The sequence below is a fragment of the Zonotrichia albicollis genome, chromosome 1 (assembly GCF_047830755.1).
Source record: "Zonotrichia albicollis isolate bZonAlb1 chromosome 1, bZonAlb1.hap1, whole genome shotgun sequence".
NCBI classification, from domain to species: domain Eukaryota; kingdom Metazoa; phylum Chordata; class Aves; order Passeriformes; family Passerellidae; genus Zonotrichia; species Zonotrichia albicollis.
The window spans coordinates 128,698,915-128,726,653 of record NC_133819.1 but is presented as its reverse complement, the minus strand read 5'-3'; the positions used below and the strand labels follow the sequence as shown (position 1 = coordinate 128,726,653).

Here is a 27,739-nt window from a genome sequence, read left to right as displayed (position 1 = left end):
CATGCATCTTGCAAACAGGTTGGCCAAAAGTGTGTGTTAGATCCAAAAGTGTATCTTTGCACATTGATGCACCTGTGTGTGCCTGGTCAGACTGGGATGAAGGGACAGTGCCTCACACCCTGGAGGCCCCTGGCACTGAGCTCTGGGTCACTCTGGAGGTCTCCTGCACTGCTGTGTCTTCAGGGGTCTGAAATCCCTGCTGCAGAGGCCAAGACTTTGATGACCTGATACCTTTTCCTAAGGTGCAGAAAGGTCTTTATATGACCATACCAGTGCTCAGAATTAACTCACTGTATTTGCTGTGATGCTGGAATAGTGCATTTCTGCAAGGAAAAATGAACATAGAATTTGCAGGAAAAACAAAAGAAAAGGGCTGGGTCTTGTTTACTTGTCCAGTTAATGTGTCTGGGTTTGCTTACAGCTAGTGCAACTGACTGTAAGTGGTCAAAGAAAAATAATATATTTCATATAGAATAAAAATCTCTAGCCTTGATTTCATGAGCTGTACTAATACTAGTACTTGGATTTGGAGTGTTTACTTGTTATAGGTGTTATTTTTTTATTATTCCTGATTTTCCTTCAGGATTAAGTCTGGTTGAGAGAAATTTAGTTCAATGATGCAACTGAGCTTTCAGTGTGTTCATTATACTCAGATGCTGATCACCTTGAAATTTTAATACAGCCAGCAGAGAGCAAATACCTGTGGCAACCCATTTACATGAATGCACCAAAAGATTTCCTCCATATTCTGTGCTGGAAGACCTGATGCACTGTCACTGCAGGGAGAATGCAGGGATTTCCCCTGAGGTCGCTGTTTGGATGAAAGGTGAGAGGCTCTGCCTTTCACTTAGTACTTCAGGCCAAACCTGTTCCCCTGAAACACATGGAAATCAGCAGCAAAGGAGCTGAGTTTCTGATGTGGGGCTGCCCCTGCTGCCTCCCAGATGGTGGGAGCAGCTTCTTGACTAGAAAGTATTTCAGTTCATTATTTTCCATCAATCAGGTCTTTCACATAAAAAAGGCAAAAACCAGGGGAAATTATTTCTCTTTTTAGTCATTGAACTTTGTTTTCTTGATGGTTTAGTACTATTGGAGAGCTGGCTTAATGCAAATTTCCGTATTTTTATTGTCTGCAGCAACAACGTAAAACTCTATTTTTCTTCCTGCATAATGCAAGACTGATTTTCAGGATAAATGAAATTGGTTTACATTAAGTTGGATGTTTTACTAATAGTGAACAAGTTATTGTGTAGTACTGATCTTGTCTAGCTCCTCAGACTCCACAGAGTAGATATTTCTACAGGAAGTCATCTGTAGATATAGCTGGCAATCAGGCAGCAAGTAGCATATGTATATTCTCAATTTGTCAAATATTATAGACATATCATGGAAGACTACCTCAAAATCTCTTTAAAATGTCTTCTGCCTTACTGCTACCTCTGTTTGCTGGGCAGATTCCTTTTCTTCAGCAGCTCCAGCCACAGATCTCTTGTCCCATTCCTCACCTCACGTATATTGAAATACCCATATTTTCAATCACTGCTGTCTCCCTTTGGGGAGCTGGTGATGGGGCAGCTCCAGGAGATGTGGCTGGGGATCCTCACTGCCTTGCTAGTGACTCTGCACACAAACAACCTCTCCAGTCAGTCATTATTTCTTGCTGTGAGCATTCCCCATTTGAGCCTTTGCTTCCTCATAGGTACAACCTGAAATACCAGCTGACAGGTGTCACTGTTGTGGCTCTCCTGAGGCATAAGGCACTCAGAGCAGGGATTCTGCTTCTAGGGTGCTGGCTGCCATCCACTGTAGTTGTTCCCTGTTTTGAAACATGAATAGTGGCAGATTTCTGCCCATGCAGATGACACCAGCTATTTTTACTCTGAGTTTTTTACATTGTGGTTTTGTATTTGTTCATAACTGATGTTCACCTAATTTAGAGTAAGTTGTTTTGATTTCTCACTTGTCCTAAATTGTTGTAGCAGCAGCAGTAGTACTGACATGCACTATGGTTAAACCCTGAAGACACATGAATGCTGAATAAGAATATGATTTTCCTTTCATATTTCCAGGGTTTGAACTCTCCTTCATAGCATGCTTCTTTCTCTGATGTCATGCCAGGCTATTCCTGATGCTTCCTGACTTAAAATTACTTGTCTGTGATTTTAAGTATACTGCTTTGCTGTGCTTCATCAGAGACATTGTTATTTTAGGAGAATCATGTTGCTCCACATCAGTAATTTAGAATATATTGGAGAGACACATGTTTATGTGTATGCATTAATACTTTAAACTCTTATCTTCAAAATTCATGCAGAAAAAAGCCCCTGAAAATAGTGTTTTGTGAAAAGCACAGAGAGTTAGTCATCAGAAGTTACCACATTTTCCACTCTGGAAATAAACAGGTACATGAAGGCAAAACAACTTAGCAGAAAAAAATATGTGGATCACCCAATGAAGTACCTTCAGGTAACATAGGCTCTGATCAAAAAAGGGAAGAACAGGATTAAGGATTCAATTAGAGTCTTTGAAAAAATACCTGGACAAATCAGAGGACTGGGCAATCACATAGTGTATGAATTTCAACAAGGGACAGTGCCAGATTCTGCTCCTGGGATGTCTGTCCATACATCCTGGCAGCCTTGGATGTACGGACAGACAGAATGAGATACTGGAAAAGCAGTGCCATGGAAAGGGACCTGGGGATCCTGGTTAATGGCAAAGTTGAACATGAGCCAGCAGTGCCCTGGCAGCCAGGAGGGCCAAGAGTGTCCTGGGGGCACCAGGCACAGCATCACCAGCCAGGCAAGGGAGGGGATTGTCCTGCTCTGTTCTGCTCTGGGCAGCCTCACCTCGAGTGCTGGGGGAGTTTTGGGTGACACAATATGAACAATTGCAGAGTGCTCAAGGGGGGACAACAAAGATGGTGAGGGCCTTGAGGAGAAGGCCCTTGGTCTGTTCGGCCTAGAGAAGAGGAAACTGAGGAAAGATCTCATCACAGTCTACAACTTCCTCATGAGCGGAAGAGGAGGACAGGTTCCAATACTTCACTCTCATGACCAGGACTCATGGAAATGGCATGGAGCTGAGCCAGGGGAGGTTGAGGTTGAATATCAGGAAAAGGTTCTTCACCCAGAGGGTGGCTGGGCACTGGAACAGGCACCCTAGTTAATGGCCACAGCACCAAGCCTGACAGAGTTCAAGAAGTGTTTGGACAATCTGTGACCATGTGTTTGCACATGGCATGACTCTTGGGGCTCTCCTGTTGGACTAAGAGTTGGACTCTATGATCCTTGTAGGTCCCTTCCAACTCAGAATATTCTATGATTCTATGATTTCATGATCATATGTAATTTTTCTAAATTTCCATATGACTACATCTTTTCCAAGATGTACTCTTTGCTTCTGGTATAAGCTGGTAAATCCTAGTTAGGAATAAGTGTGTCTGGTGCTGTCTGCTTGCCTCCAGAAGGCAAAGTCAGTCAGCGAGAATCGAGGCACATGCATATGGCAAAAATTAGTTCAGATCAGCTGTGCAATAATCTGAGCATAATTCAATCCAAATTTGGTCAGTATACAAGTAAGACACTATGCAAGTAGCATTCGCACACAGCTGTGTTTTAGTGAGCAAGGGACAGGTCAGACCTAGAGCATTCATGTTGTGTCCCACTCCTCCCCTCATCCTCCCTGAGTGCTTTTCATCTCAGCTACCTTGTACCCATCCCCTCCAATGTGCATCCCAGTGCCCTAAACTGTTGGCTGGTCCCTTCCCTATGTCCAGGAGAAGGAAGGGCTGGCTGGAGGGTGGCTCAGCAGGAGGCACCCAGGACTTCAGTGTCAGCTCTTCATGCCTTGCCTGCAGCTGCTGGGCCACTGCTGGCAGCACAGCTGTGGTTAAAAGGAAACTGCTGCACTGGAAAGGCTCATGGCTCACAGAAATGTTGCATCATGCTGGACTCAGAGGAATGGCCTTCTTGTTTCTAAAGGAAAAAAAACCAATCAGAACAACACAATATTTCGTGGCAGTTTTACACTGTAGGGTAGAAAGATTTTTATTTTTTTTAAAGATAATTTGATTTGTTTTAACTTAAAAAGGAGAACTGTGTGAGAAACTTCAGAGATTTGCATGTCATTTATCATTCATTGTAAGTAGGTTGGAGGGATGCACATTTCTCTTCTGTAAAATTGCAAGGTGTAGTAGCTGTCTTTAAAATCAAGGGCCTTTTTGGCTGACAGAAGATAATGTTACCTGTCTCATTAAAAAGTTGAACTGTGCTTTATGGCTATTTTCAAATATTACAGTCAGTTTCAGTGTTCTGCAAAATGTGCCTAAACATACTTTATCCTTAAAAAATGGGAAGTCATTCAGTATGGGCTTGCAAAAGCAGATTTCAGCTTGGCCTGCTGAAGAGTCAGCTGACAACAATTTTAATGGTCTGTTAATATAGATCAAGGAATGCTGTGATGGATTTATTATTGCGGAGTTTTTTGGTGGCTAAAGAAAACAGGATGTCAGTTTAATACTGATAACTCAATTTTCATTTTCTTTTTATTTTTCATCTGGCTCAGCATTTGTTGCATTTCAAAGATAAAAAATGAATTCTCTAGCAATAACTGTGTATATGTAGAAGAAAATTTATTTTTACATTGGTTCTCACGGAAAGGAGCACTAACTTTGCTGTTGAGTAAAATCACTTATGAATTCCAAAATTCCAAAATGTATATTCCTTCATGTGATTTTAAAAGTGGATATGAAAGTTCTAATTCTTAGAAATAAAAAAAAAAACCACAGTAATGTAAGTTTCTCATGTCAAAAGAATTTTTTTTTTCTTTGAAATGTACACTTAGGTAAATGTCTCACTAAATTCAACAGGGATAATAGAAAGTCAACTCTGTTATTCTAGTTGCAGATCTGTGTATGTGCATTCACAACCTTATGTAAAAAGGTTCTGGTGAATTTATTTGGGTTGCATGATTAAATAAAAGATGTACCTTTGACTTTGCTGTGAAAATGAAGATCTGTTTTCTGATTAGTAGTTCTCAGAAGCTTGTCAAAGCTGTGGAGAACGAATCATGGCTGATTAATGAACTTGCATTTGATTCACTTATGTGTCTGATGCAGGAAGGTGTGGGCAGGACATATACTGCCTGTGGCTAGAGCAAGCAGAGCTATTGCATGATGCTTGTGGAAATTACTCAGCTGTAAGGAGAGGGAATGAATGTAACACATTCTTTTTGCATGCATAATTTGCCATCTTTCCTCATTCATGGCCTTGTGATGGTGCAGACTATGGTGCTGCTCTGGCTTTAGCTTTAGCTTCAGCCCATGGCCCACATGCTTGGGGTTGACTGCAGACTGATGTGCTGGGATATTAAAACTCCACTGACTGAGGAAGCTTTTCTGAAACATGAACTCCACCAAAGGATATTGGATTTTTTGTACATTTATTTTCCTCGAAGAGGTAGGCTTTTACAGTTTCAGTTTCATAGGCACCTACATTTGAGGAGAACAGGCCCCTTTGCACAGAGCATGCAAACAGAAAATATGTGTTTGTAATGGACTCAGTTTCTTAGGTTTTCAAACTTGTTGTTACTTCCTCTATGTATCAGACATGAAAACCAGGTTACAAGAATGAAATTAAGGATATCAAAACATGAAAAAATAGAGTATGTACCTGCAAAAGAAGTCTGTTTAAATGTGCTAGCTTGATTAGATCTGATATAATTGTCAATCAATACTTTCAAACCCCAAAGAATATGATGTTTGCTGGAACACAGAGCAGAGTTGCAAAGCAAGACTATTCCCTCCTCTTTTGATACTTACTTTTTAATTTACTTTGCTGGATATACCCTGCCTTTTTAGATTATGCTTTGTCGGAGATCAGCCATGTCTATATACATTAATGTGCCACAATTTAGTATGAACTTTGGAAATGCACATCAAAAAACCAAAGTTCCTATAAATCTCTCATTCAATCAACCAGTCTCTTGTTCAGGCCACGTGTTCTGAAGACCTGTTAGAGATCTCTTTTTAAGTACCTTGAGCCCACCTGGTGAATCTTGCAGTAAAGGGAACATTTTCTTGTTTTCAAGCCCACTTTATATGTGATTCCCTGTTTTGTATGTGATTCATCCCCAATACCAAGATCAGCCTCTTGTCCTCTACAAGATGCCCACCTTTCCCCCACAGAAACTGCATGCTTCTGGCAGCAGTATCTGCTCCTGTGAGTAGCAATGGAGCCCTCCAAAGAAAACCAACCATGCTCTATATTTTTCCATCAGCCTCCAAACAAAGATTGAACGGAGGGGACAAAAAGCAGTAAGAGGAGCCCTCTAATGGACCTGTCAGAGGCCCCTGGCCCCAGCCTTGCCAAGTATGTATGCCCAGTGCACAGCATCTGTCCTAGCTCACACCCAGGCTCTGCTAGGTCTGGCTTTTGAGATAGTCCAGTTCTAACTGAGGAAACTTTAATTTGTCTGTGCAGCATAGAGTGAAAAATTATGTGGGTGAAACTGACTCCAGGTGGAAAGTGTAGGCCATTTCATTTTTTTTTCCTGAGAATCCTCCTACACATGAAGGTTTGTGAGCCTTGAGGGAGCACAGGTTGTGGTACTTTGTGGGTCACTACATGGGAGTGACCAAGGCACTCCTGTGCCAATTTTTTATCCCAAGGTGCCAGTGAGTATCCAATGCAGACTGCTGCAAAGGATCAGCAGTCCTGAGATCTTAGTGACCCCCTTATGCCTGTTAGGACTTTCTTCCAGCACTTTTGAGTGCACCCAAGCTTATGCATGGTGTCTACATGTCTACATCATGTCTACATCTTCACCCACATGCTCAGGCTCTGGGCATGTGGGTGAAGATGTAGACATGAAAGAGGTCAGAATGGGAAAGCTGGGAATAACTTGGAGACAAAGAAATAGCAAAAGACAGTTTACAAAGCTAGACAAAATGCAGACAGATACTCATAAATTACATCATGTCATTGAGGTAGCTTTGTTGATGTAGTTGGTCTTGTTTTGGCTTCTTTGCCTGAAGAATACTGGAGGAACAGAAAGGATCAGAGCAGTAGCTACTGTTCTTTAGCTGTTCCCAGATGGTGGCTGGCATTTTAGGGACATTCTCAACTGGCATATGTCAGACTAGCAGTGTGATTCCTATGGACTGGGGCTTTGATGAACCAGCCTTAGAACAGCAGAAATTCAACTGACTGTAGATTTAGAATTGAACCCTATTTTTGCAAAGTGTCTAACCACACCTAATTTCTATAAAAGTAATTATGATAACTGTAGGTTGCTTTGATACTACACTGAACTGTTTCAGATACAATTCTGGTATTTCAGAGTTTTATACAGAAATTTTATCTGCTATATAAACCTGTGTAGCTATGAATTGAAAAAAAAAAAAAAAAAAAAAAAAAAAAAAAAAAAAAAAGTGAGAAGTGGAAATAATTATTTCCAGAATTGCAATATATTACAAAAGATTAGCAAACCACTTCAGTGCTCAAAATATTTTATTATTATAATTTGAAACAACCTGCTATAGGGGAAAAAAGATAAAAATACAGATATATATATATATACATATATATATATATATATATACGTACAATGTCATAATAAATTATTGTAATTTTCAGTTATAAGTGATACCTGAAATGTGAAAGAATATCTGAACAAAATTTTGAAGGATAATTTGGGGACAATGCAAGTAACATTTCTCCTAGATTTTTTTCCTCCTTTGCCACAAGGAATGTTTATTTTGTTCCCTAAACAAATTTGATGTACTTCATCTGTTTCATTATTTAGTTCCTTTCCAGCATGTGCAATTTTCCTTTAAAATTATTGTGATGTCTGTATTCTTTATATTTACTAGACATTTGCAGTCTAGGTTAGGCTTAGAATTACAAAACCATAGAATCACAAACCATAGAATAGTTTGGTTTGAAGGAGGCCTTTAAAGGTCCAACCCCCTTCATCTTGAGCAGCAGGCTGAAGTGTGAGCATGTTGCTGGACTCTTAGCAATCACAGAATTATCAAATGTGAAACCTTAACTGTATGGAAGTATTAGCTTGAAACACTTTTCCTCAATAAAACAGCAAGAGCAAGAAAAATAACTTAATTATATACTTTTGGGTCCAATGTTCTACCATAAAGTTGCAACTAAAATTGTCTTTTTCTCATTCCATTCCATGTAAAGGTAATATATTTTCATGGAAGAATTATTCAATTTACCTACAAAGGATTAAATATATATCTTAAGGTTTATAGAAATACCTTTTTTCAAGAAAAACTTTTGCAATTTAGTGAATCACCAAGAATGAGGATGTCAGTTTTGTAAATATGAATTAAGGATTGCATTGCTAGTAGAAACTTCACAAGTAGGTTCAAACATATTATCTCCCCATAAAATGTAGTTTTATTTTACTACATAACTAGAAAAGTTGTATTTGTGGCTTTGAATTCCTCACCTCTACAAAGATTTATTATAAGTCACTATTCTTATGGTTTGCATTTTACAACCCTAGGACATTTGGATTTTGATAGAATGTCAACAGTGCCACATTCTGCCAGAGAAGGAAGACTGGAGTTGAGTTTTAATATTGTAGGCTTGGCTAGTTAATGAAATAGATGCATTTCTGCACAGAACATACACTTGAGATTCTCTTGAAAGGAAGCCCAGATCTAAAATTTCCAAGACAAGTTGTAATATTTCCACCCAGAAGACCAAACCTACCATCTGTGAAGCTACAATGCAGATTTGCAATACACAGACCAAGATCATGTACAAAATGTGCATATTGGCAAAAGTCTGATGAGGGAAATCTGGGGTTGAGTCTGATAGCAAACCAGTGCTCACCTTACTGCTGAGGGATCCTCATGCAGTTCCTCCACTGCTGGCAGCTTTTGGATTGGATTCTCAAATGGCTCCAACATCTGGCTCCCTTGTGAATTTAAAATGTGTTTTGCTTAAACTAACTTTGTCCTGATGGGCATTCCTTTTAGCATTAGTATTGTGCCCACAAAATTTTTTCAGTCAAAACTTACAGCTTGCATCCAGAGTACTCAGAAGTCACCATCAGCACAGAGTTACATGAGCTGCTCTTACTGCTTGAGTGTAGATTCTGTTGCACTGCATCATTTGTTATAAGAAAACTATTCTTTAGATCACCTGTAATAAAAAAGAGAAGCAATTTAAAATTGATACAGTCTTCTTCTTTTCAATACAAACTCAACTTCAGGAGTTGAAAATTTATCAAAAAGATTGCTTTTTGCTCTTATTTAAGATCATAATTGATAGAGAGAGACCACAGCTCCTATTTTTAAATGTGTTTTCCTTGCATAGTTTTGCATATCCTTTATCCTCTATAAATACAATTTTAAGGAAGAAAAATTGTCAATTGCATTCTCTTATGCCTCCTCTGTAGGCATATAGGTGCACTGCAAAAACTTAAGGGAAATAACACCAGAAGTGCCACCTGCAAATTCAAACTGCAGTGAAGAGTTTCTCTCTAGAAGGTAAAAGAGACTGGAGGAGAGCAGGGAGAAATCACTACCCTTGTCAAAAGCCCTTCTGACTGGTTAAATCTTTACTTACTGGTAAAAGTTTTGGAAGAACATAGCAGATACAGCTTGTGATTGCAGTCTCTTTATGCAGGATGGTAATTGTCAGGAGATACAACTTGAAAGTCTGAAGTTCTCAGTGCTCTGTCTTTCCTGAAGGATCTGTCTCTGGTAGACCAAGAGTTTCTACAGGAACAAAAAATGTGAAACCACAATTTTAGGGTTCAGACTGGTGCATTCGAGTTTAATCAGAGATGATCTTCAGCTCCTGCCTGTAAGTTTGGCAAGAATATTTATATGTACCCTTTACTAAGGAAATTACAGAGAACTCTTTCAGAAAGCATAGTAAATGAGAACATTATGTCTTTAGAATACACTTACACTTGGATAAGTGATTGCTACCTTGAAGCCAAGTGAAGAACAAATATATAACTTCTGTTTTAAAATGTGTGCTGGGTTGGGGTTTTTTTGGTGTGTGTACAATGCTGTCTTATATACAAACAGCCTTCATGTTTTACCCTCATTTATGGCATCATGGAAACGTTGTGGGATGAGTCATGCAGCTGGAATGCTGCAATGGATGGCTATAAATTCCTCAGAAGGGATGGGTAAGGAAGGGGAGGCACTGGGGTAGCCTTCTATGTTAGGAGTATTTTGATTGTCTAGAGCTTAAAGATGGTGAGGATAGGGTTGGTTGAGTGTTTCTGGGTCACTCAAGGGGAATCAAGGGGAAGGCCAACAAGGCAATTATCATGGTGGGAGTCTGTTTTAGACTCCCAACCCAGACAAAGAGCCAAAGAAAATATTCTAAAACCGGTCATATTCGCTTTCACTTGTTGTCAAGGGGGACTTCAACTGACCAGATGTCTGCTGGAAATACAACACAGCAGAGAGGATACAAGCTGGAGGTAAAGAATTTGGAGCACAAGTCTTCTGAGGAACAGAGTGGCTGAGGGAGCTGTTGTTGTTCAGCCTCGGGATAAAAAGGCTCAGGGAAGACCTTTGTGCTCTCTACGACCTGAAAGGAGGATGTGGCCTCAAATTGCACCATGGGGGGGTTAAAATGGTTATTTGAAAAAATTTCTTCACTGAAAGGTTGTCTAGCATTGGCTTAGGCTATTTCAGAAATATTGGAGTCACTGTCCTTGGAGGTATTTAAAAGACATGTAGTTGCTCCACTTGGGGACATGGTTTAATGGTGGATTTGGCAGTACTGGGTTAACAGTTGGACTTGATGATCTTAAGGGTCTATTTCAGCCTAAATCATACTATGATTCTGTAATTCTATGATTTTGGGACAGACAGCTCATGCAGGCTTCTTAAAGCCATGAACTGACAATCTCCATGCAGTAGTTTAGAGTTCTAGGCATTTCTAAGAAATTACTTAAGATTTCATGCTGCTAATTAAAGCTTGTAGCTGTGCTTGTGATCACCACCCTTCCCAGCTGGATGGGGGCAGCATCTGTGCCCCAGCTGGGACTTGATGTGACAGGGACTTTAAACACACCTCTGCATGGCTATTGGCCACTGTTTTCCCCAGGCCTTGCATTCTGGAGGCTCTTCCCTTTGCCAGTCCACTTCTGAGGGGTTGAAAGAACATGTCTTTTGGCTATAATACATGGTCAGCATTTTTAAAGAGAACAACTTTTGATCCAATAAATAAATGAATATCCTCTAGAAGGTCAGTTACAAAAGGAGAGCTGTGTGTATAAACTCCTTGGAAATACAAAATTCTGGGCTTCCTCATTTTGAATTTAGAGGAAGTTTTGTCTCAAGCTCCAAGGGAAGATTCCCATACACAGAAATTACTCAGTGAAAAAATACCTAGAACACCCAGAATCCTTTGTTAAAGCTCTCATTCTTCTTTCACGGGAACAATAATATATGTTTTTGGATAATGAAGAAATTTATCTAAGCAATTTTTTATACAGGCAATCTTTGCCAATCCTGTCCCATCCTCCCAAGCTGTGCTGCCTCTAGGTTGAAGAGTTCCCCAAGAAAAGGCTGTTTAAGTTTGATGTCAAAGATAGACTAAAACTTGAGGATGGGCCTTGACTAAATATAAATGAGTCTTCACAGTTGACATTTAGAGAGCCTGAGCCATGGAATTACTTGCAGATTTGCTCAATTATATTATGTACAAAGTTCTGTACGAGCATTTGTGAATTTCTTTTCAGGTTGTGCCATTGTTATTACCACATGTGGCATCAGTTTCTCATAATCCGTGTCAGTGGAGGCTGTGAGTCCCTCCACAGAGGTCAGTGAGTTCGTCACAGAGCCAGCACAGAAGTTCCCAAAGAGGAATGGGGAACATTGAAATGTTTGTACTTCCTCAGCAGGAAAATTATAGTCTTGTGCCAGGGGCCAGATCAGGGGCTACCTAAGCATTTCTTGGGTTAGGATCTGGGGGGGAAAGAGCTGAAAAAATCAGCTTAGTTTCTGTGTCCTGATGCATCTTCACCTGCTGTTAACAAGTCCTGGTGGGAGGTGGGAGGAGGGTATCCCCCAGCACATTGCTTCCTACATGGAAATTGGAGCCATATCTTCCAGCAGAGTTTCACTGCTGCAAAGAAAAATAGTAGAAAGAATTGCTGTCATCAGAATGTGCAGAATACATAATTTCTGCTTCAAAAAATTTTTGAAATTTAAGATCTTATCTTCCAACTTGGGGTGCTGCAAAATGCACCAGGTGTTGTCTCATCACTGCTGAGATTTTTTCTTGAGCCTTCATAATTTTTGTTTTCTTGTCATTCTCACATTCTCACTCCAGTAGGTATGTACTGTATCACAGCAGTGCCTGAAGAGCTCTTTATAAAATGTGAGTAAAAACCTACTGCAAGGAATAGGTAGCTTTAGAAGTAAATAAGAAAAGAGAGAGGGGAATATAAAGTATTTTCTAGGTATTTAGGTGAGGCACAATCCATACATGTGGCCACAGAGGAGGAGTGAAAGGTTGGACTTAATGCTTCAGGAAAGTGTGAAAAATCACACTTCTTAGGCTTCCCAGAGAAGTGATATTATTCATGAGGAGATCCCGACCTGCTTGCTGCCCCCTGCATGCTGTTTCCTGTAGGTCACCTTCTCCTGATCAGGGATTCCACCAAAAACAGAAGTGGGGGAGAGGATGAAGTGCCTCCTATGAGTCCTTCACTTGCACCAAGAAAAAGCTTTAAGGACACCAATAAAATTGCATGAATATGCTTCTTTCCTTCTATTCCAGTAAATGTGCCCGTGCCTCCACTACTCCTGACAGTATGAAATGTGTGGTATCGTAAAATTTTTTGTATAATGAGGGAACACTAATGATGGAGGCAGAGACTGCTAGACAAAGTTGTCTTTTTACTAGTTCTACCTTTTTTCCCCTTAAAACTCTAGCTCTGATATTTGTGATTTTAATGCTGTGTAGAGTTTCAAATACTGAATCTCCATATTTCAAAGACTTTTCTTCTTCTTTTTGCCTGCTCACTGCAAGGTTTTCTTCCTTCTGTATAAATGGAGATTTTTTAGCTGTGGGTTAGAATTCATCATGGAAAAAAATGCTTTGGGAATGAAAAAGCTAACTGTACTTTTTGTGCCTTTTAAGGACACAGTTTGTTATGTGCCAGAGAAGAGGAACCAGTGAGTAAACAAAAAGGATGAAACAAAATAGTAAGACCTCCTGCATTCCAGACTATGGCAAATATGACTGCAAAGCCAAAGGCTATTGTGTGGCCTGAATACTTGCCAAAACAATCAGTCACTTATATGGCCTCATACAAGTATTATTGGCTTGCAGAATCCCTATTAATAAAGGGGTTTGCATAAGAACTAATAGAAAAGTGCATTTTTGAACAGATATCTATTGGAACATTCCTTTAAACAAAGTTTGACAAAATATACTATATTTAGACTTGTACTTTTCCACTGTCAAGATGTTACATCTCAAAACTTGGCAGAATGCCTTCAGGGAGACACATGTTTCTGTATTCTGTGAGGGGGCAAAAAAAGGTGTGGCTGGCATGAACAAATCTTGGGTCAAATGCTTTCTTTAATTCTTCTAGTGCATGTTGTGTTAGCTCTTCAAACAACTAAGAAGTAGAGAATGTTTCCCTTTCACTTTTTTCTTGATTAACCCTCTGCTGCCCACGGTACTAACCAGTTTATTAACATTTGGAAATAAGATCTTGGAGTGGAATAAGAGAAGCAAAGTTCAGGACTTGCAGTAGCACCACAGGAGTTCTGCTGTAAAATCTCGTTGAGATTTTCAGTGCTTTCCATCTCTCTTTGTGCTCTTCAAACAAAACCTCTCTTGACCCAGAAACAGGGCTGAGTTAAGAGTATGACCCAAGTAGCCAGAAGAAATTGGCTCAGAGAATCTTTCACATTTTTGACCATGCCCCTTCACTACAGTCCTATACCTTGGAGTCAAGCTGTTATACCAGTGCCATCAAATACTTCTGTACTGAAGCAATATTCTTGCATGAAACTGCTCTGTGAAGAAATTTCCAGGATGTGATTTATAAAGTTAACACCAGAGATTTTACCTTCTTAGAGGTCAGTAAGGCAAGATTTGTTCCTGTACATATAAGGAATTCATCCAGGGTATATGACTCATGGTACTGTGTCCTTTCTTTGGAAAATCATGTAATGATGCTTTGCCCTTTCTGCAGGAAATCATATCAGATGTGGAAAATAACTGCTTTCTTCACTTGTAAATTGTGTCCTGCAGAACAATAGCCGTGCCTTGTAATAGAAGATACGGCCTTAAATGTTCACACCCTTTGTCAAACCTTCTTAACAGTGAAATAAAAGGCTTCTTGTGAGTGGAACAGTTCTTAGCTTCCTTTCCCCAGTGTCCACACTGAAGGATCCAGTACACAGTCCTTGATAGTAAAAGGAATCAAGTGAGATCAAGTGTTTTAAGAAAAGAAGCCTCTAAAGATGCTACTTGATACTATGCTAATATACAATTTGGTGTCTCCTCAATGCAGCTTCAAGCACTTTAGTGTCTATAACATCAAGTGTGTAAAACTATAAATGAAACTATAGAAAGCATATAAAACTATATGAAGCATTTAGCACTGTAATTCTGAAAAACAGCTGTACTGCATGCACAACATCTAGCATAATATGTCCTTGAGAAAAGTGGGTGAGTCAAGCAGTTTATTACTGTTTTCTAGCAATGCTGTTTTAATTGACTGCCATATTTTGAAAGGTAATTTTTTGAAGGGGATTGTTCGTACACTTTCTTTCAAACACTTATATTGAGTTTATGCAATGAATAAGATTTCCAAGTAGGCAATCCACTGTTTGTTATTATATGTGAAAACACTTTGTCACTTATAGTTTTCTGCTGTCTCCTTGCTGTGCTATTTTGATCAGTTATTAGAGAAACAAAGAATTTTCCCTCTAGATCTGGAAGAGCTCAGTCTCTACTTGTGCAATGCCCTCTTTTCACTGAATGCACCATATTTTGTTACAGAACCAGCCCACTGAGCATCTGAAAACTTAATTTAGACATGTACAATAGCATTGTTAAAACATTTCCTGTGTTTTATATAAGTAAGACCATGAAAGACGAAAAAGAAAAAAAGGGCATTGGAAGAATTAAAGTTTCTGAAGTACAACAGAATCAATTGCTTTTACTCTGCTGTAAGTAATGAAGTGGTTCACAGGATCCTTCATTTTAACTAATGGAAGGAGAATCTATTACTGATAAGTGTTCACTGAAATTCAGGGGTTTTTTCCCTCCTAAAAACATTATGATCTGTAACAGGGAGTAAATGTGAAATATTTCAAGTGTGTTTGGGTGAGATTGCACATCATCTTTCAGTATGAAAGGAAGTAAGAAGACTAAAAATGACTTGGAGATCATCCCTATGGATCTATTTGCACTTAATCTTAGACTAATATTTGTATTTCCTTCTTGAAACATTAGTTCTGGAAAACAAAAGGCAAAGCACTTACAAACAAAGCACCTCCAGACACTGGAAATCTGTCTGAAGATCCTGTTATCAAAGAAATACAACTCTGCATTACATATGTAGACGGCAATAAAATATTTTTTATGAAGTGTGTTTTGTGTCACAGCAGGGTTGGCCAGGGTGGTTACACTTTCATTGGCTCACAAGACTTCCACAAGACTCTGTTTGACACCAAGGCTGAAAAAGTGTTGGAAGAGCAGTTCATTTAAAGGGGAGTGTTTGAATTTAGTGGTACTAATATCTGACTATATGAATGTTTTTAAGAAAAGGGAAAATTAATATTGGGGGAGGAAAGGACAATATTGCTTGACAATAAAAAACCCACAGCTCCTCTGCTTTTTAATGTTTACAAGAATGCTTTACCCTCACATGATGCAAGATGCCTTTGTAAAATGCAAGAGAGCCATGGCAGACCACAAAATTTAGCAAGATTTTCCTATCTGCAATATGCTATGGCAATCTGCCCTCAAAAGTCCAATTACCTCTTTCAAAAGAGTTGTGAGATTGTGCAAGCTGCACACAATTTATTCCTAATTCTTTTTCTTCAGAGTAATAATGCTGATACTTGAAGAAGGTTCTTTTTATAAAATCAAATGGAAAAGCATTTAAACAGTCAAAACACTGCTGTGGATATCAAACGTGTGAAACACCCTGTTTCCCAGGACAGAATATTGCCTACCCAGTGATGCTGTTTTGTTGGCTGAGACACCATTGGCCTAATTCAGACCAATTTACAAAATGGAAACACAGCTTCTACATCCAGACCATTTGGTCACAGTGTGTCACAGGTAGCACTTTGTTATGATGAACACACACATTACAGTGCTCCTGAAATCCCTGTTTATATCACCACTAGAGGCTTACCCCCCTTTGCTATTCATGCAGTAAAAATCTGCCAAACCACTCCTCCAAGGCCCTGCAGCACTTTAAAGCTTGTTTGGCAGCTTTCATGCAGTTCATGTAGGAGGGGTGGGGAATGTTTATGGTACAAGCAAGTCCTTGTGTCATCCAGTGTGAGTAACTTTGGAAAGTGAATGCTATTGCTAGCTCATGCTCCCTTGTCATTAAGCCTCTTAAAAGTAATATTACGTGTCAAGATATTGAGAAATAGTGAATTTTAATGTGCTTCTCAAAGTTCTAATTGACCTCAACATTTTTGATCCCATAATAAAACATATAAAATGATACTTTTTTCTCTACCTGCTAGCTTCAAAATGTAAAGGCAAAACACAAGTCCTCACGAAAAGGCCAATACTATTCAGTTTAAAGTTTACTATACATCTTATTTGAAAGACTGTTTTCTGTGAATTACAAAATAAAATAAATTCTGCTTCTAGAAGAATTATTGTTTGAAATAAAATATTTACTACCAGAAATGGTGTTTAGTTTGATGTCCTTATGCAGAGAATGCTGAATGCAAATTACACAGTGAAAAGCCTATAAATCTTATGATACTGAGGCTAAAATAATTTTTAGAAGGGAATACTTAATTTAAAAGTTGTTCATTTCAAACAACTCGAAAATGAGCATCATATGAAAACAAGTGGTGCATATTTATTTATAAATATTTATTTACTAAGGCTTATGACAATTGAGTTTCACAAAAACAGAAAAAATAAAATTCCTTTCAAAAACTGAAAACAAAGTCCAATGGCCAACTAAAGAATTATATACAAAATAGATTAATCAGGTAGAATGTTTTTAATCCAGAGGACAGGGTAAGCTAGGAGGATATGAAGAATGTAAAATATTTGTAGGTGGGTAGATATTATGCACTTACTAATTCACACTTGTGATGCCTAATCAAAAAGGATTTCAGTATCAGGAAGCTATGACTTTAGTTTGCAGAAATCTGTTTAAATGATTAATTGTTTGGACCACTGGCTTGTTTTATATCCATGTATTTAATTCAGCTGAGTACAGTCTCAGTGCCAAACAAATCCAAATTTTCTGCTTTCCTTCACTTTTCCTAAAAGTGTTGACAGTCATAATAATGATGGTATTTATTAAAATACTAATTCTGATAATTCAGTGTCTGATTCCTTTGGTGTCTGGTAGAACAAAGAGCAAATTCTGTGCTGTTACTCCAGTTGCACTACTGAACTATCAGAAAGATGCTCTAAAAGAGCAGCCAGCACTCTCTGTGTTATCCCATACTGCCCCATCAGTAACAAGAGAGAAATGTAATAGCATCAAGAGAGATAAGGTAAAAGGTAGCCTTCTACCAGGTGATACTGGTGGTAGTTGATTCAAACTGGTAGAAAATAAAAGATAATTCCTGGGTAATTTCTTAAAGTGCTTGAGCAGTCAGAATACCTGGTGTTGAAAGTTTAAATCACAAGTGATCTTAGCTCCGTGGTACAGTCCTCAGGTTCCTCTTCATTTTGGCATGGAAGAAAACTTTTGGGGGAAAAGTTATGGTCATGCTCAAAGTCTCTGTGCTTTGCTAAAGAAAGCAAAGTAACAGCTCCCAGTACTTTGTGCTGTGCATCAGTAGTAAGAAAGCCATCTCTCTGATGGCTTTTAAATTAAAATAATTAAAATAATGGCTTTTAAATTAAAATAATTTTAAAATTACTTTAAAATAAAATAATTTAAAAATTATTTTAGCTCAATCTTGCACCTTTTTCAAGTAGGAATTTTGTACCATATTAGAGGAATGACTGACATGTTGTAGGACTTTGGGAAACAAATGTTGGGTATTGCTGCTTTATTTTGTTATCGTATCATTCTGTTTGGTGAGTCATATGTGAATAGACCATTATACTTGATGTATACTGTTCCCAGGTTGATTTTTTAAAAATGAAATATGCATAGAGGGTTACAAGCTTTTCTCAGTACCCCTTCCTTCTGCAGGCACTTTATCTCTTAATTGTAACAGATTTTCCATTCCTGACAAGAATTTTGCATGACAGTAAAAAATATTATTTTGGATTTTTAAAAACCCCATGAAATATAATCTCTTTTCCTAAAGGCCTTGAATTCTGAAGATTAGCTTTAATTTTTGAAAAGCAAAGAATCCCTTATCCTGTGTCTGCACATTGAGGAACAGTGCTATGAAACTCCTGTGCCCACTATTTGTATTACAGAGTGCAAAGCAGCATCTGTGGAGTCAGGGCACGAGCAGACTCCTCTCCCTGCCTGCCAGCAAGCTTGGCAGTGCAGCTGCACCAGCACAGAGGGATATTTGTGTGCTAAATCTAAACCTGCTGTAGGATACATTCCCTGCCCTCCCAGGATCACAGCTGGCTTCTCAGGGCAGTTCACAGACACTACAATATAATAGAATATACCCAGGTTGTTTGGCAAAATCTCTTGGTTGTCCTTCAATGCTTTCTTTTTCTCACATTTGTTTCCCTGTGTAGAGTACAACTTCAGAGCCCTTAAGACTTAGACATCTGAGAATGTTCTGATAGTCTATGTGGATTCTTTTCCAGAAACACTTAATGTTCGTGACTCCTCTTCAAACTAAGTCATCAACACTGCTACTTGGTGAGATTTCCAATTTTCTGGGATAAGGCAACTGAGGTGGAAAAGCCACACCATCTTGTATTCACTTCAGGAGATTAAAAAAGAGAGAAAAATTAAAGCAAAATATTAGCTTTTCTCTCTCTCTGCTTCAGCATCCACGGCAATTGAGGTCTTTTGTATCTCCCTGAGACCCCAGAACTGATCTTCTGAGCTTCCTCCATCTGCAGGATGGTCACCCACCCCCTTCAAATGCAAATGACCCAAGGAAAGCACTTGCCAAGAACTTCTCCTGACTCCAGAGCAGGGGGACAGGGTGGTATCATGGCTGGGCAGGGTGGGGTGAAGGTAATCTTTTACTCATGTCCACCTTAGTGTCCTATTTCCACAGCAGCCAGCAGCAGCTGGTAATTAGGGAAAGAATATAGAAGAGGTCAAATATGAAAACACACTTTGCTGATATTCCTCTAAGCTTTAGGCAATCCGTGACATAGAGATTTCCAGAAATCAGTTTGCATTTGCATTCTTTTGCTTATTGGGTCTTGATGGGCTAATTACTTTTCTAATTACTTTCTGAACCATTCATAGATTTGTCATATACACATCCTGTGGTAATGAATTCTGTGATTCAGTTATGTTGTGTAACAAAATGTTCCCTTTTATAAAAATCTTCACAGTAATTTCAGTAGGTGCCCCAACTTCTCTTATCACAAGAAATGTGAATTGTTTTTCTCTGATCTATTTTCTGCTTACCTACATTCTTTTATTTCCTCTGCTTTCCTAGAAAGCAGCAGCTCAACACCTTTGTTGCTTTTCTCAGTATGTTTTTTCAGTACATTGCATCTTTTTTTGAGACAGTGTGACCAGCAGTTCAATCTATATTAATTTTAAGAATTTGCAGTATAGTGTAACTATATTTTTTCTAATAATTCATATTTATTTTTCCTTTTTGATGTATATTGACTGACACTTTCATATATCTCTACTGGATAGCTCACATAAAGCTCATCACTGTGTATGTATAAACATAGGCACTTAGAGGAAAACTTGTCTTTATCCAGCATTTATCAACAATGAATTTTACTCGCTGCTTTGTTTATGTTTTGTATTATTAATCAATTTTTAACTTTTTTTAGCCTATTTTACTTTTCTACATCATTTAGTACCATCGACAAACTACATCACCGTGTTATTCTCTCCTTAGCCTAATAATGCTGTAAGTTCAAAAACATGTATCTCTGTTGGGCTGCATTGAGAATCTTTCTTTCTGGGCTCTTGCTTGCTGTACTTCAAAGGATATTAAATGATGAGCCATCTTGTCCTACAACAGCTTCATTTCCTTGCTGCAGGACTTTGTAAAAAGCTTTCTGAAAGTACAAGTACACTGCTATCAACAGATTATTCTTATCCACATGATTATTGACTCCTATAGATAATTACAGATTTGCCAGCCATGATTAAAACAGTTGTTGATTTTTGCCATTCTACTTATCCAGATGCCTTCTAACTTTATTATTACAATTTAATTTCTTCATGAAATCTTAAGTAAAACCAGAGGTACTTTGATACACAGAGCCCATCAAAGCTTTCTATGCAAAAAACCAAAACAAAAAGGAAAGTTACTGAGGCTCTAAAACAAGTCTGAAGTATTAAAAGGTTGTTGTGCTGGGTTTTTTCAGAATTGCTTTAGTGATCCTGTCCTGTCTTCAGATAGGACAGAGCTAATTTTCTTCTTAGGAGCTGGTACAGTGCTGTGTTTTGGATTCAGGATGAGAATAATGTTGATAACACACCGTTGTTTTGGTTGTTGCTGAACAGTGCTTACTCTGAGTCAAGGACTTTTCACTAACCCATTCTCCACCAGTGAGGAGGTGCAGAAAAAGTGGAAGGGACCACAGCAAGAGCTGCTGACCTAAACTGGCCAGAGGGATATTCCGTACCATGGGATGTCATGCCCAGTTGTATGACCTGGGGGAACTACCTGGAAGGGGGCTGATCAGTGCTTGGGAATGGGCTGGGCATCAGTCAGCAGGTAGTGAGCAATTGTGCTGTGCACCACTTGTCTTTCCTGGTTTTCACATTTCTCCCTCCTTCTCCTTTTTGTTACAATTAGTAGTAGTAGTAGTTTATTATTTATTATTATTTATTACTTATTATTATTTATACTTTTACTTTGTTAATTATTATTATATTTTACTTTGTTTCAGTCATTAAACTGTTCTTATCTCAATCCAGGGCTCTATTTTCTTTTCTTTCCTGATTCCTCTCCCCATCCCATTGGTGGAGGGTGGAAGGGAAAGTGCAAGAGGGGATCCTTTCCTTCTAGTGGCGCAAGATCTGGTGCCTGTGCCTCAGTGCTGGTAGAGACTGTCTGCACCAGTCAATCTCCTCCTCAGAGCCCCTGATGCTGTTTGACCCTTCTTTAGCTCTGCCACCCAGGTGAGCAGCTCATCCATCTGGCCACACCCCACACCGGAGTCACCTCTCCTGCTGTGCAGTGCCACTGCCCTGCAGCCTGGCACCCGGACGGTTCCACGGCAGCTCTGTTTGTGTCAGCTCCAGAGCATGTCTGCTGGAGCAGCCTTGCAGTCTTCTTTAATGACACTGAGGTATGAGCCGTACCCAAGGCAGTCAATTAGGAACTCAAGAGGCAAGCTCCAATTCAAATAACTAATTTTACCTTTGTGTTTAATACAAAAATAGATCAAGGTTAGACAATAGTTGTTTTTCCCTTCTCTTCTCACTGAAATTTGCTGACCTTACTAAGGTTCATGACTAAACTAGTGTGCTGCATGTATTTCCAACATAGCATAATTTACTAATATTAGGACCTGTTGTTGGAAGAAATAAGCTTTTGACTTCTGAGAAATACAACAGCCTGTTCTCTTGATAGAAAGCATGTCACTAGTGCTTCACCCTTAACCCCTGTAAGTCAAATCACTTACAAATTCCAAGTCTTGATCCTGAAGCACTGGTGTAAAAAACCTTGACAGATAACAATTAATTGCCTATGAAAAGAACTGTTCTTCTGAGATTTTGTACACAATATATATTCACAATATCTCATTGTCAAATGAAATACAAGGAAAATAGCAAGACATGCCTTTAGTAATTTTAAATGCAGCCTACAGAAGATCCCATCTAAACAAATAGAAGGAGATTAATAAGAGGCAAGCAGGATCTGTAAAGCTGTGTATGTGTGCATAGGTTCTTAATGGTGTGTACAGCCTTGCAGCTAAATGTGGCTGAACACAAGAGACACAACATACTGCAAATCATTTCAGGGGAAACTGTGACAGCAATCAAAACCAAGATAATAAAATGTGAGAGAGAGCAGGAGTTAAGATAGGAAATCTCAGGGGGAAACACTACTGTATAAAGGATAAAGTTTCTTAATTCATAGATAATACAGTAATGGAGAGCCTTCAAATGCTTTAGCTATCTAGAAGCAGTGGATTTGATTTTGGAGGATAAATTGTAGTAATTATCCCCAAAAGGATAGAGTGAATAACCATCCACAAGTTTTCTACATGATATTATGGGAGCAAATGAATCAGGCAAACGCTTGTGATGTGGTGCCAGTGGGGGAGGGGAGAGACACCAGATGTTCCCTAAGAAGCAAGATTTAACAAGAAAGAAAAAGCAGAACTTCCTCCTAGTAAGATCAACATACTTCTTCTAGGTTTTAATTCAGAAGAAAATTTCAGGAATGTCCTGCACAAATTTAGGTGGCTCAGGAAAAGGTATGTACAAAAGGCTTTCGTATGCTTACTTAAGGGAAACAATCACAAAAAAACAGGTAGCAAAGGCTGAAACAGAATTCAGTCTTTTTTTAACTAATCCTTAATCCTGGAATGCACTGCCTAAGCAGGAGCAAGTAAAACAGAAAATCAGTAATTCTTATTAGAATTAAAAATTTGCAATCAAAAGATCAACTGTTGCCATTAGCCTTATTCTGGATTAAGATAAATTCTGATGATATTTTGGACCCATTTTTCTCGTAAATATCACTGTACTTTAGATGGCATTTCTACATAGAACTGACTGCTCATCACTGTTCTTAAGCCTTTTTTTTTTTCCAGGTGTCTGAGAAGAATAATTTTTTTCTAGTGAACTGAAAGCATCTTGTATCTTAGATATCTTCAGGTCTAAAGGTTGCAATGAAAACACATAACCCATTACTAGAAGCTGTAATGTTTTTTGAATTGTAAACTGATTTGGTGCCAACCAAGCATAATGAGAGTATGTGACAAGCAGTTAATTATTTCTTCAAACAGACACAACCAGTTCAATATATTACTTTAAATGTGTACTTTAAAGACATTAATTTGAAGATTTTTAATGTTATAACCCCAAGAAGGACTGTGGATTTCTAAAGTATGTGGCTTTTCCTGTAAACATGAGGAATACAGCCAGTCATGAGGTTCTGAGATACTGATCTGAAAACAATTTTCTTGTTAATGCTCTGAATCAAGGCTTTTGTTTCAAATCTGAGTTGTGTTATGATTGCTTAGTCTTCAGAGATGGTATAGAACCAGACTCTACTTTAACAACTGTAGGAACCAGAGGGACATTCTATTTTATCATGAACCAATAAATCAGTGAAAAAAGTGAATTGGAATCTGGCTCTATTGTTTCTGAGCAAGTATGAGCAGCTTCCTTACAGGAATATAGTGCATTAACAACTTGATATGCATTTAGTGAGTGTTAAGGAAAAAATAGTTACACTTATATGGCAAAAAGGAAAAAAAAGAAAAAAAATCAATACTGTTTGCTTATGATTCAAATATCTGATGAATAATCAATTTTCTGAACACCTTTCATAAGCAATTATTTATAATTTGCATAATTTATGCCTGTGTGGAGGACGAGATTAGCTAGTAAATACTATAGAGTCATCAATTATACTGTCAGTGTTTTCCACATTCAGTTGCAAAACACGTGATGAAAGAAAAAAATGTCAGTGAATTGATGACACAAAGACAGAAGATGTGTCTACTGAAAACTGACATAGCAAGTGCCATAACTAGTAAACATCCTTAAACTGCATGGGTGTTTCTATGAACATGTATTCATACCCCCTGGAGTCCAGATTCAATTTCATACAGCTCCCTGAAAGAACAGAATGTTCTGTTTCTGTTTTTTAGTGGCTGTTCAGCCACTACTGACCAGATAAATATGAACTGAAGACCTGAAGGTCGTTTCATGTTTATTTGATAAGGTAATCCATATAAAGAGCTGAGTAATTGCAGCTGAAACTAAAGTTCTGCCATAAACATGGAGAAGTCCCCCTATGATGTGCCTTTGTTCTCAAGGCCATATTTGAAAACTTCCATGTTGACATTGATATTCTAACAAATGTTGACATGTTATTGTAGAATGGATCATTTCAACATCTAAACATATGCATACTTTGGGAAAATAAGAAAAAATACATATTTAGTCTTAGAATATTCATTTTTGTAATGGTATGTCTTTTGCTGTTTCATGAAAAATAAAAGCATAAAAACAAGCTGGATGGAGACTATGATTTTATAATTTTGCAGAGAAGCTGGGTAACTGCAGGCAACAAAGCTTGTCAGTGACCTGTATCTTTGAAACTTCAGAACATATGCAGCTGAAATTGGGTACATCCAAAAGTGTCAAAAAATTGTGGCATGTTTTTGAAATCTGATAAAATTATTTTGCAAGATGAGGTAAAATGGAGTAAAATACTCTTAATTTATACTCACTTGTGCTGGGTTTCATATGCTTAGTATGAATTCCTGTAACTAAGCTATGTATGCCAGTACAGGACACTTGTGAATCAATTAACATTTTTCATATATGTGTTACAGTATGCCCCAGATTGGTTTGTACAATTTTTTGCATGGTGTTTCTATCTTTACTATCTAAATTTAAATTATTGTATGAAGATTTTTGAAATCTGGCGAGAAAAGCAAAAAATTCCTTTTTCCTTAAAGGTGAAATGGACTTGTTGGGCTGTCCTAATTATAAGCAGTCTCTCTTGGATTGCATTAGATACCAAACAAACTAACAAAACTATAATATTTATATAACCAACTTCTTGGTAAAAACACAAAATCACACAGTGAATGTTACAGTACTTAGCTATTATGAAATTAAACATAAGGAGCAGTGCATCTTTTGATGCTAAAATATATTGTAGGGGTAAGCTGAAACGTCCAAATGTTCTCCTCAGCCTGTAGAAATCTCATATCTAGGTGTGGTACCTTTATTTTGTACAGCTTCTTAAGAAATTAAAGATTTATTGAGCCATATTTGAAATACAAATGCAGTAGGCATTTGATTCAGTTTTCTACTAAGAAAATAACTCTCCTGAAAGGGATGCTGTTATGGCTTCCTGTCTTTTTCAGTGTAATTTCAAGAATGATTGTATACAAAATATAACCTTTACTTGAAGTATCCCAGTCCAGAATCAGGGACTGCCAAATTCCCTTGTTGCCCATCTTTGTTCTGTCTTGTCCCTTCAGAGTGACATTTTCTGCTGACCAGTGAACAGAATCAGTGGTCAAGGTAGAGAATGGGCCCCATGTCCTTTCAATCCTACAGGGAGCTGGTTAGTAAAATCAGAGTTATATCCCTACCTGCTGAAGTCTGAAATTCCAGGTTTGCCATTTCTGAAGCTGGTATGCAGATGGGAGTTTCTTTCTTGCTGAATCTGAAAAGAGGATGTGGTCTGTGAAACCTTATGAACAGCCACACCTAGACCACAGTGCTCTGTGAAGAACCTGCTTTAAACACACCCATTTACTTAGTATCACCTACTGGTTATCTCTTTTCAACTTCTTTAAAAATTATACTGACACTGAATTTCCCTTTGGGATAAATTGAACATTCTTAATCACAAAAATAGATCTGTGCAAATGTTTTTGCTTCTAGAACTGTGTACTTCCATACTTCATCATTCAAATTAGTTTGTTCCTAGGGAAATAGGCCTGAGAATGTGGGAGTTCTGCATGCCTGAGTTCTGATCCTTCCTTCAGGGACTGCATGTGCATTCAGCATACTGTTCAATTTTTACTGAAACAGCATTGGAAACAGAGTGCAGTATGTTTTTCTGTGTCTTAAGAGTTTATCTTTTTCACAAGGAAACAAAAGCCCAAACAAATCCTGAATTATTTTACATTACTAAAAATAGGTTTCATTAAAAATCAAGAAAGAGGTTAAGAGGTTCTAATTCAAATTCATATTTTTGCCAATTATGGGTTTTGCAACCACACAAATGGTAGTGTCTTGACCAGAGGTAGTAGTTTAGAATACCTGACAAAGGCATGCAGCATCCCCATAGCATTACATGACAGTCGGTGCCTCCAGAAATGACTAAGGAACCTTAAGTGGGGCATTTGGTTCAAGCTGCCAGAATTACATACTTGCCTAGAGGTTGTTTATACACAAATGAACGTTGACTAATTGCCAAATGACTGACACCAAGACTGTCACCTCAGAAAGCATGTACAAACCTCCCTTCTCACAAAACAGAGTGAGGGGTTGGGTTGGTGCCTGCTGCACTTTTGCCTGCAGCTTGGCCACACCACAAATTTGGTAAGACCTACTGAGAGAGGCCCATATCCTGCACACCAGGCATGTGACTGGCCCAGCCCTGAGGAAGTTGAACAGCATCTGCTGGCATTTTGCTGGATTAGTTGCTACAATTTGCACTTTCACAAGCAGCAGATCTGTCCCTGAAGAGGTGATATTGCTACCACTTGCTAAGGTTTTATCTTTTTTTTTCTCCTATGAAATACTTTTATATATAACTGTATGTTCAGACTTTGGAAATATTTTTACCCTATTGCATCCTTTTCTATCTGACCAAAATAGATCCCTGCTCTCTTTCTCACCTTTTAGGATGCAGCTCAATCAGCTTCTACCTGCTCTGGTTTAGGATTTGGAGATCTAGCTACGAGACCAGGTTGTGCAATAGATTAGCATAAGGTGTTATTAAATATTACATCATAAAAGCAGACGTATTCTGTGAGACATTTCTGTAGCTACTGAATGTGGGTTTGTGCATAATACCAATATGAAGGTGTCTCTATTTGTGCCACAGTCTGACTTCTCATCTTGATCTAATACACACCGGCACTGAAGACAGAGGCTGGCATGAAACTTCCTCTTTCTCCCTCCCTCCCTCCCTTTCTGCTCTCCCAGCTACCTAGACTCATCTGTTGTTTTGCAGCTTGTGCTTCTACAGGTGTTTAGACACAATTCAGATCTGGAGATCTAACTGGGGATAATTGTAACCTCAAAACAAAATAGTAACAAATTAACAAAAAAAGTGTAGCGAGTTTTTACTAAACTAAAAGGTACTTTTTAAATTTATCATCTTTAAACGCAGCACTTGCTAAATGAATCCTTGTGCTTATACTCGTAGCATGGGAACAGAAAGAAGCAATTAAAAGCAGGCAGGACCTGTTCCTTTTTATTGGAGGGACAGTTTTCAGTGGCTGAGTTACAGAGATACTCTTTGCTCCACTGATACCACAGGCCAGAAGATAAACCCAGAAGAGATCCTTGTTGCACATTTAGAGATCAAACACAGATTTATTAGTCCTCCTCAGCAAACCCTGGCTTTTTCCAGACATTTTGAGGACAGAAAGGTAGAATGATCTGTAAAGGTGTTCAAGATGAATATAAGTGTAAAAAATTATAAATATTGTAGAACCCATATATATTTGGTTTAGCTTTATGGTTAAAGGGACACATATTGCTTAAGTATGGA

General features: G+C 38.3%; 1 protein-coding gene and 1 long non-coding RNA gene across 13 annotated transcripts in view; one reads left to right on the top strand and one right to left on the bottom strand.

Annotated features, from left to right (window-relative positions):
• The window catches only part of OXR1 (oxidation resistance 1), a 262,270-nt gene that overhangs the window by 158,459 nt on the left and 76,072 nt on the right, over nt 1-27,739 (top strand). The window lies entirely within an intron of this gene.
• Nucleotides 1-27,739, bottom strand: part of LOC141731096 (uncharacterized) — a 42,663-nt gene that overhangs the window by 11,490 nt on the left and 3,434 nt on the right. The window contains exons 3-6 of one of the 3 annotated variants that reach the window (XR_012583018.1): nt 25,602-25,675; nt 9,597-9,748; nt 9,047-9,170; nt 7,510-8,943 (exon numbers count right to left, since the gene is read on the bottom strand). This is a non-coding gene — a long non-coding RNA (uncharacterized LOC141731096). Of the gene's footprint in view, nt 1-7,509; nt 9,171-9,596; nt 9,749-25,601; nt 25,676-27,739 lie in introns of those variants that run through there. The other 2 variants (XR_012583011.1, XR_012583009.1) reach the window with 2 other exon arrangements.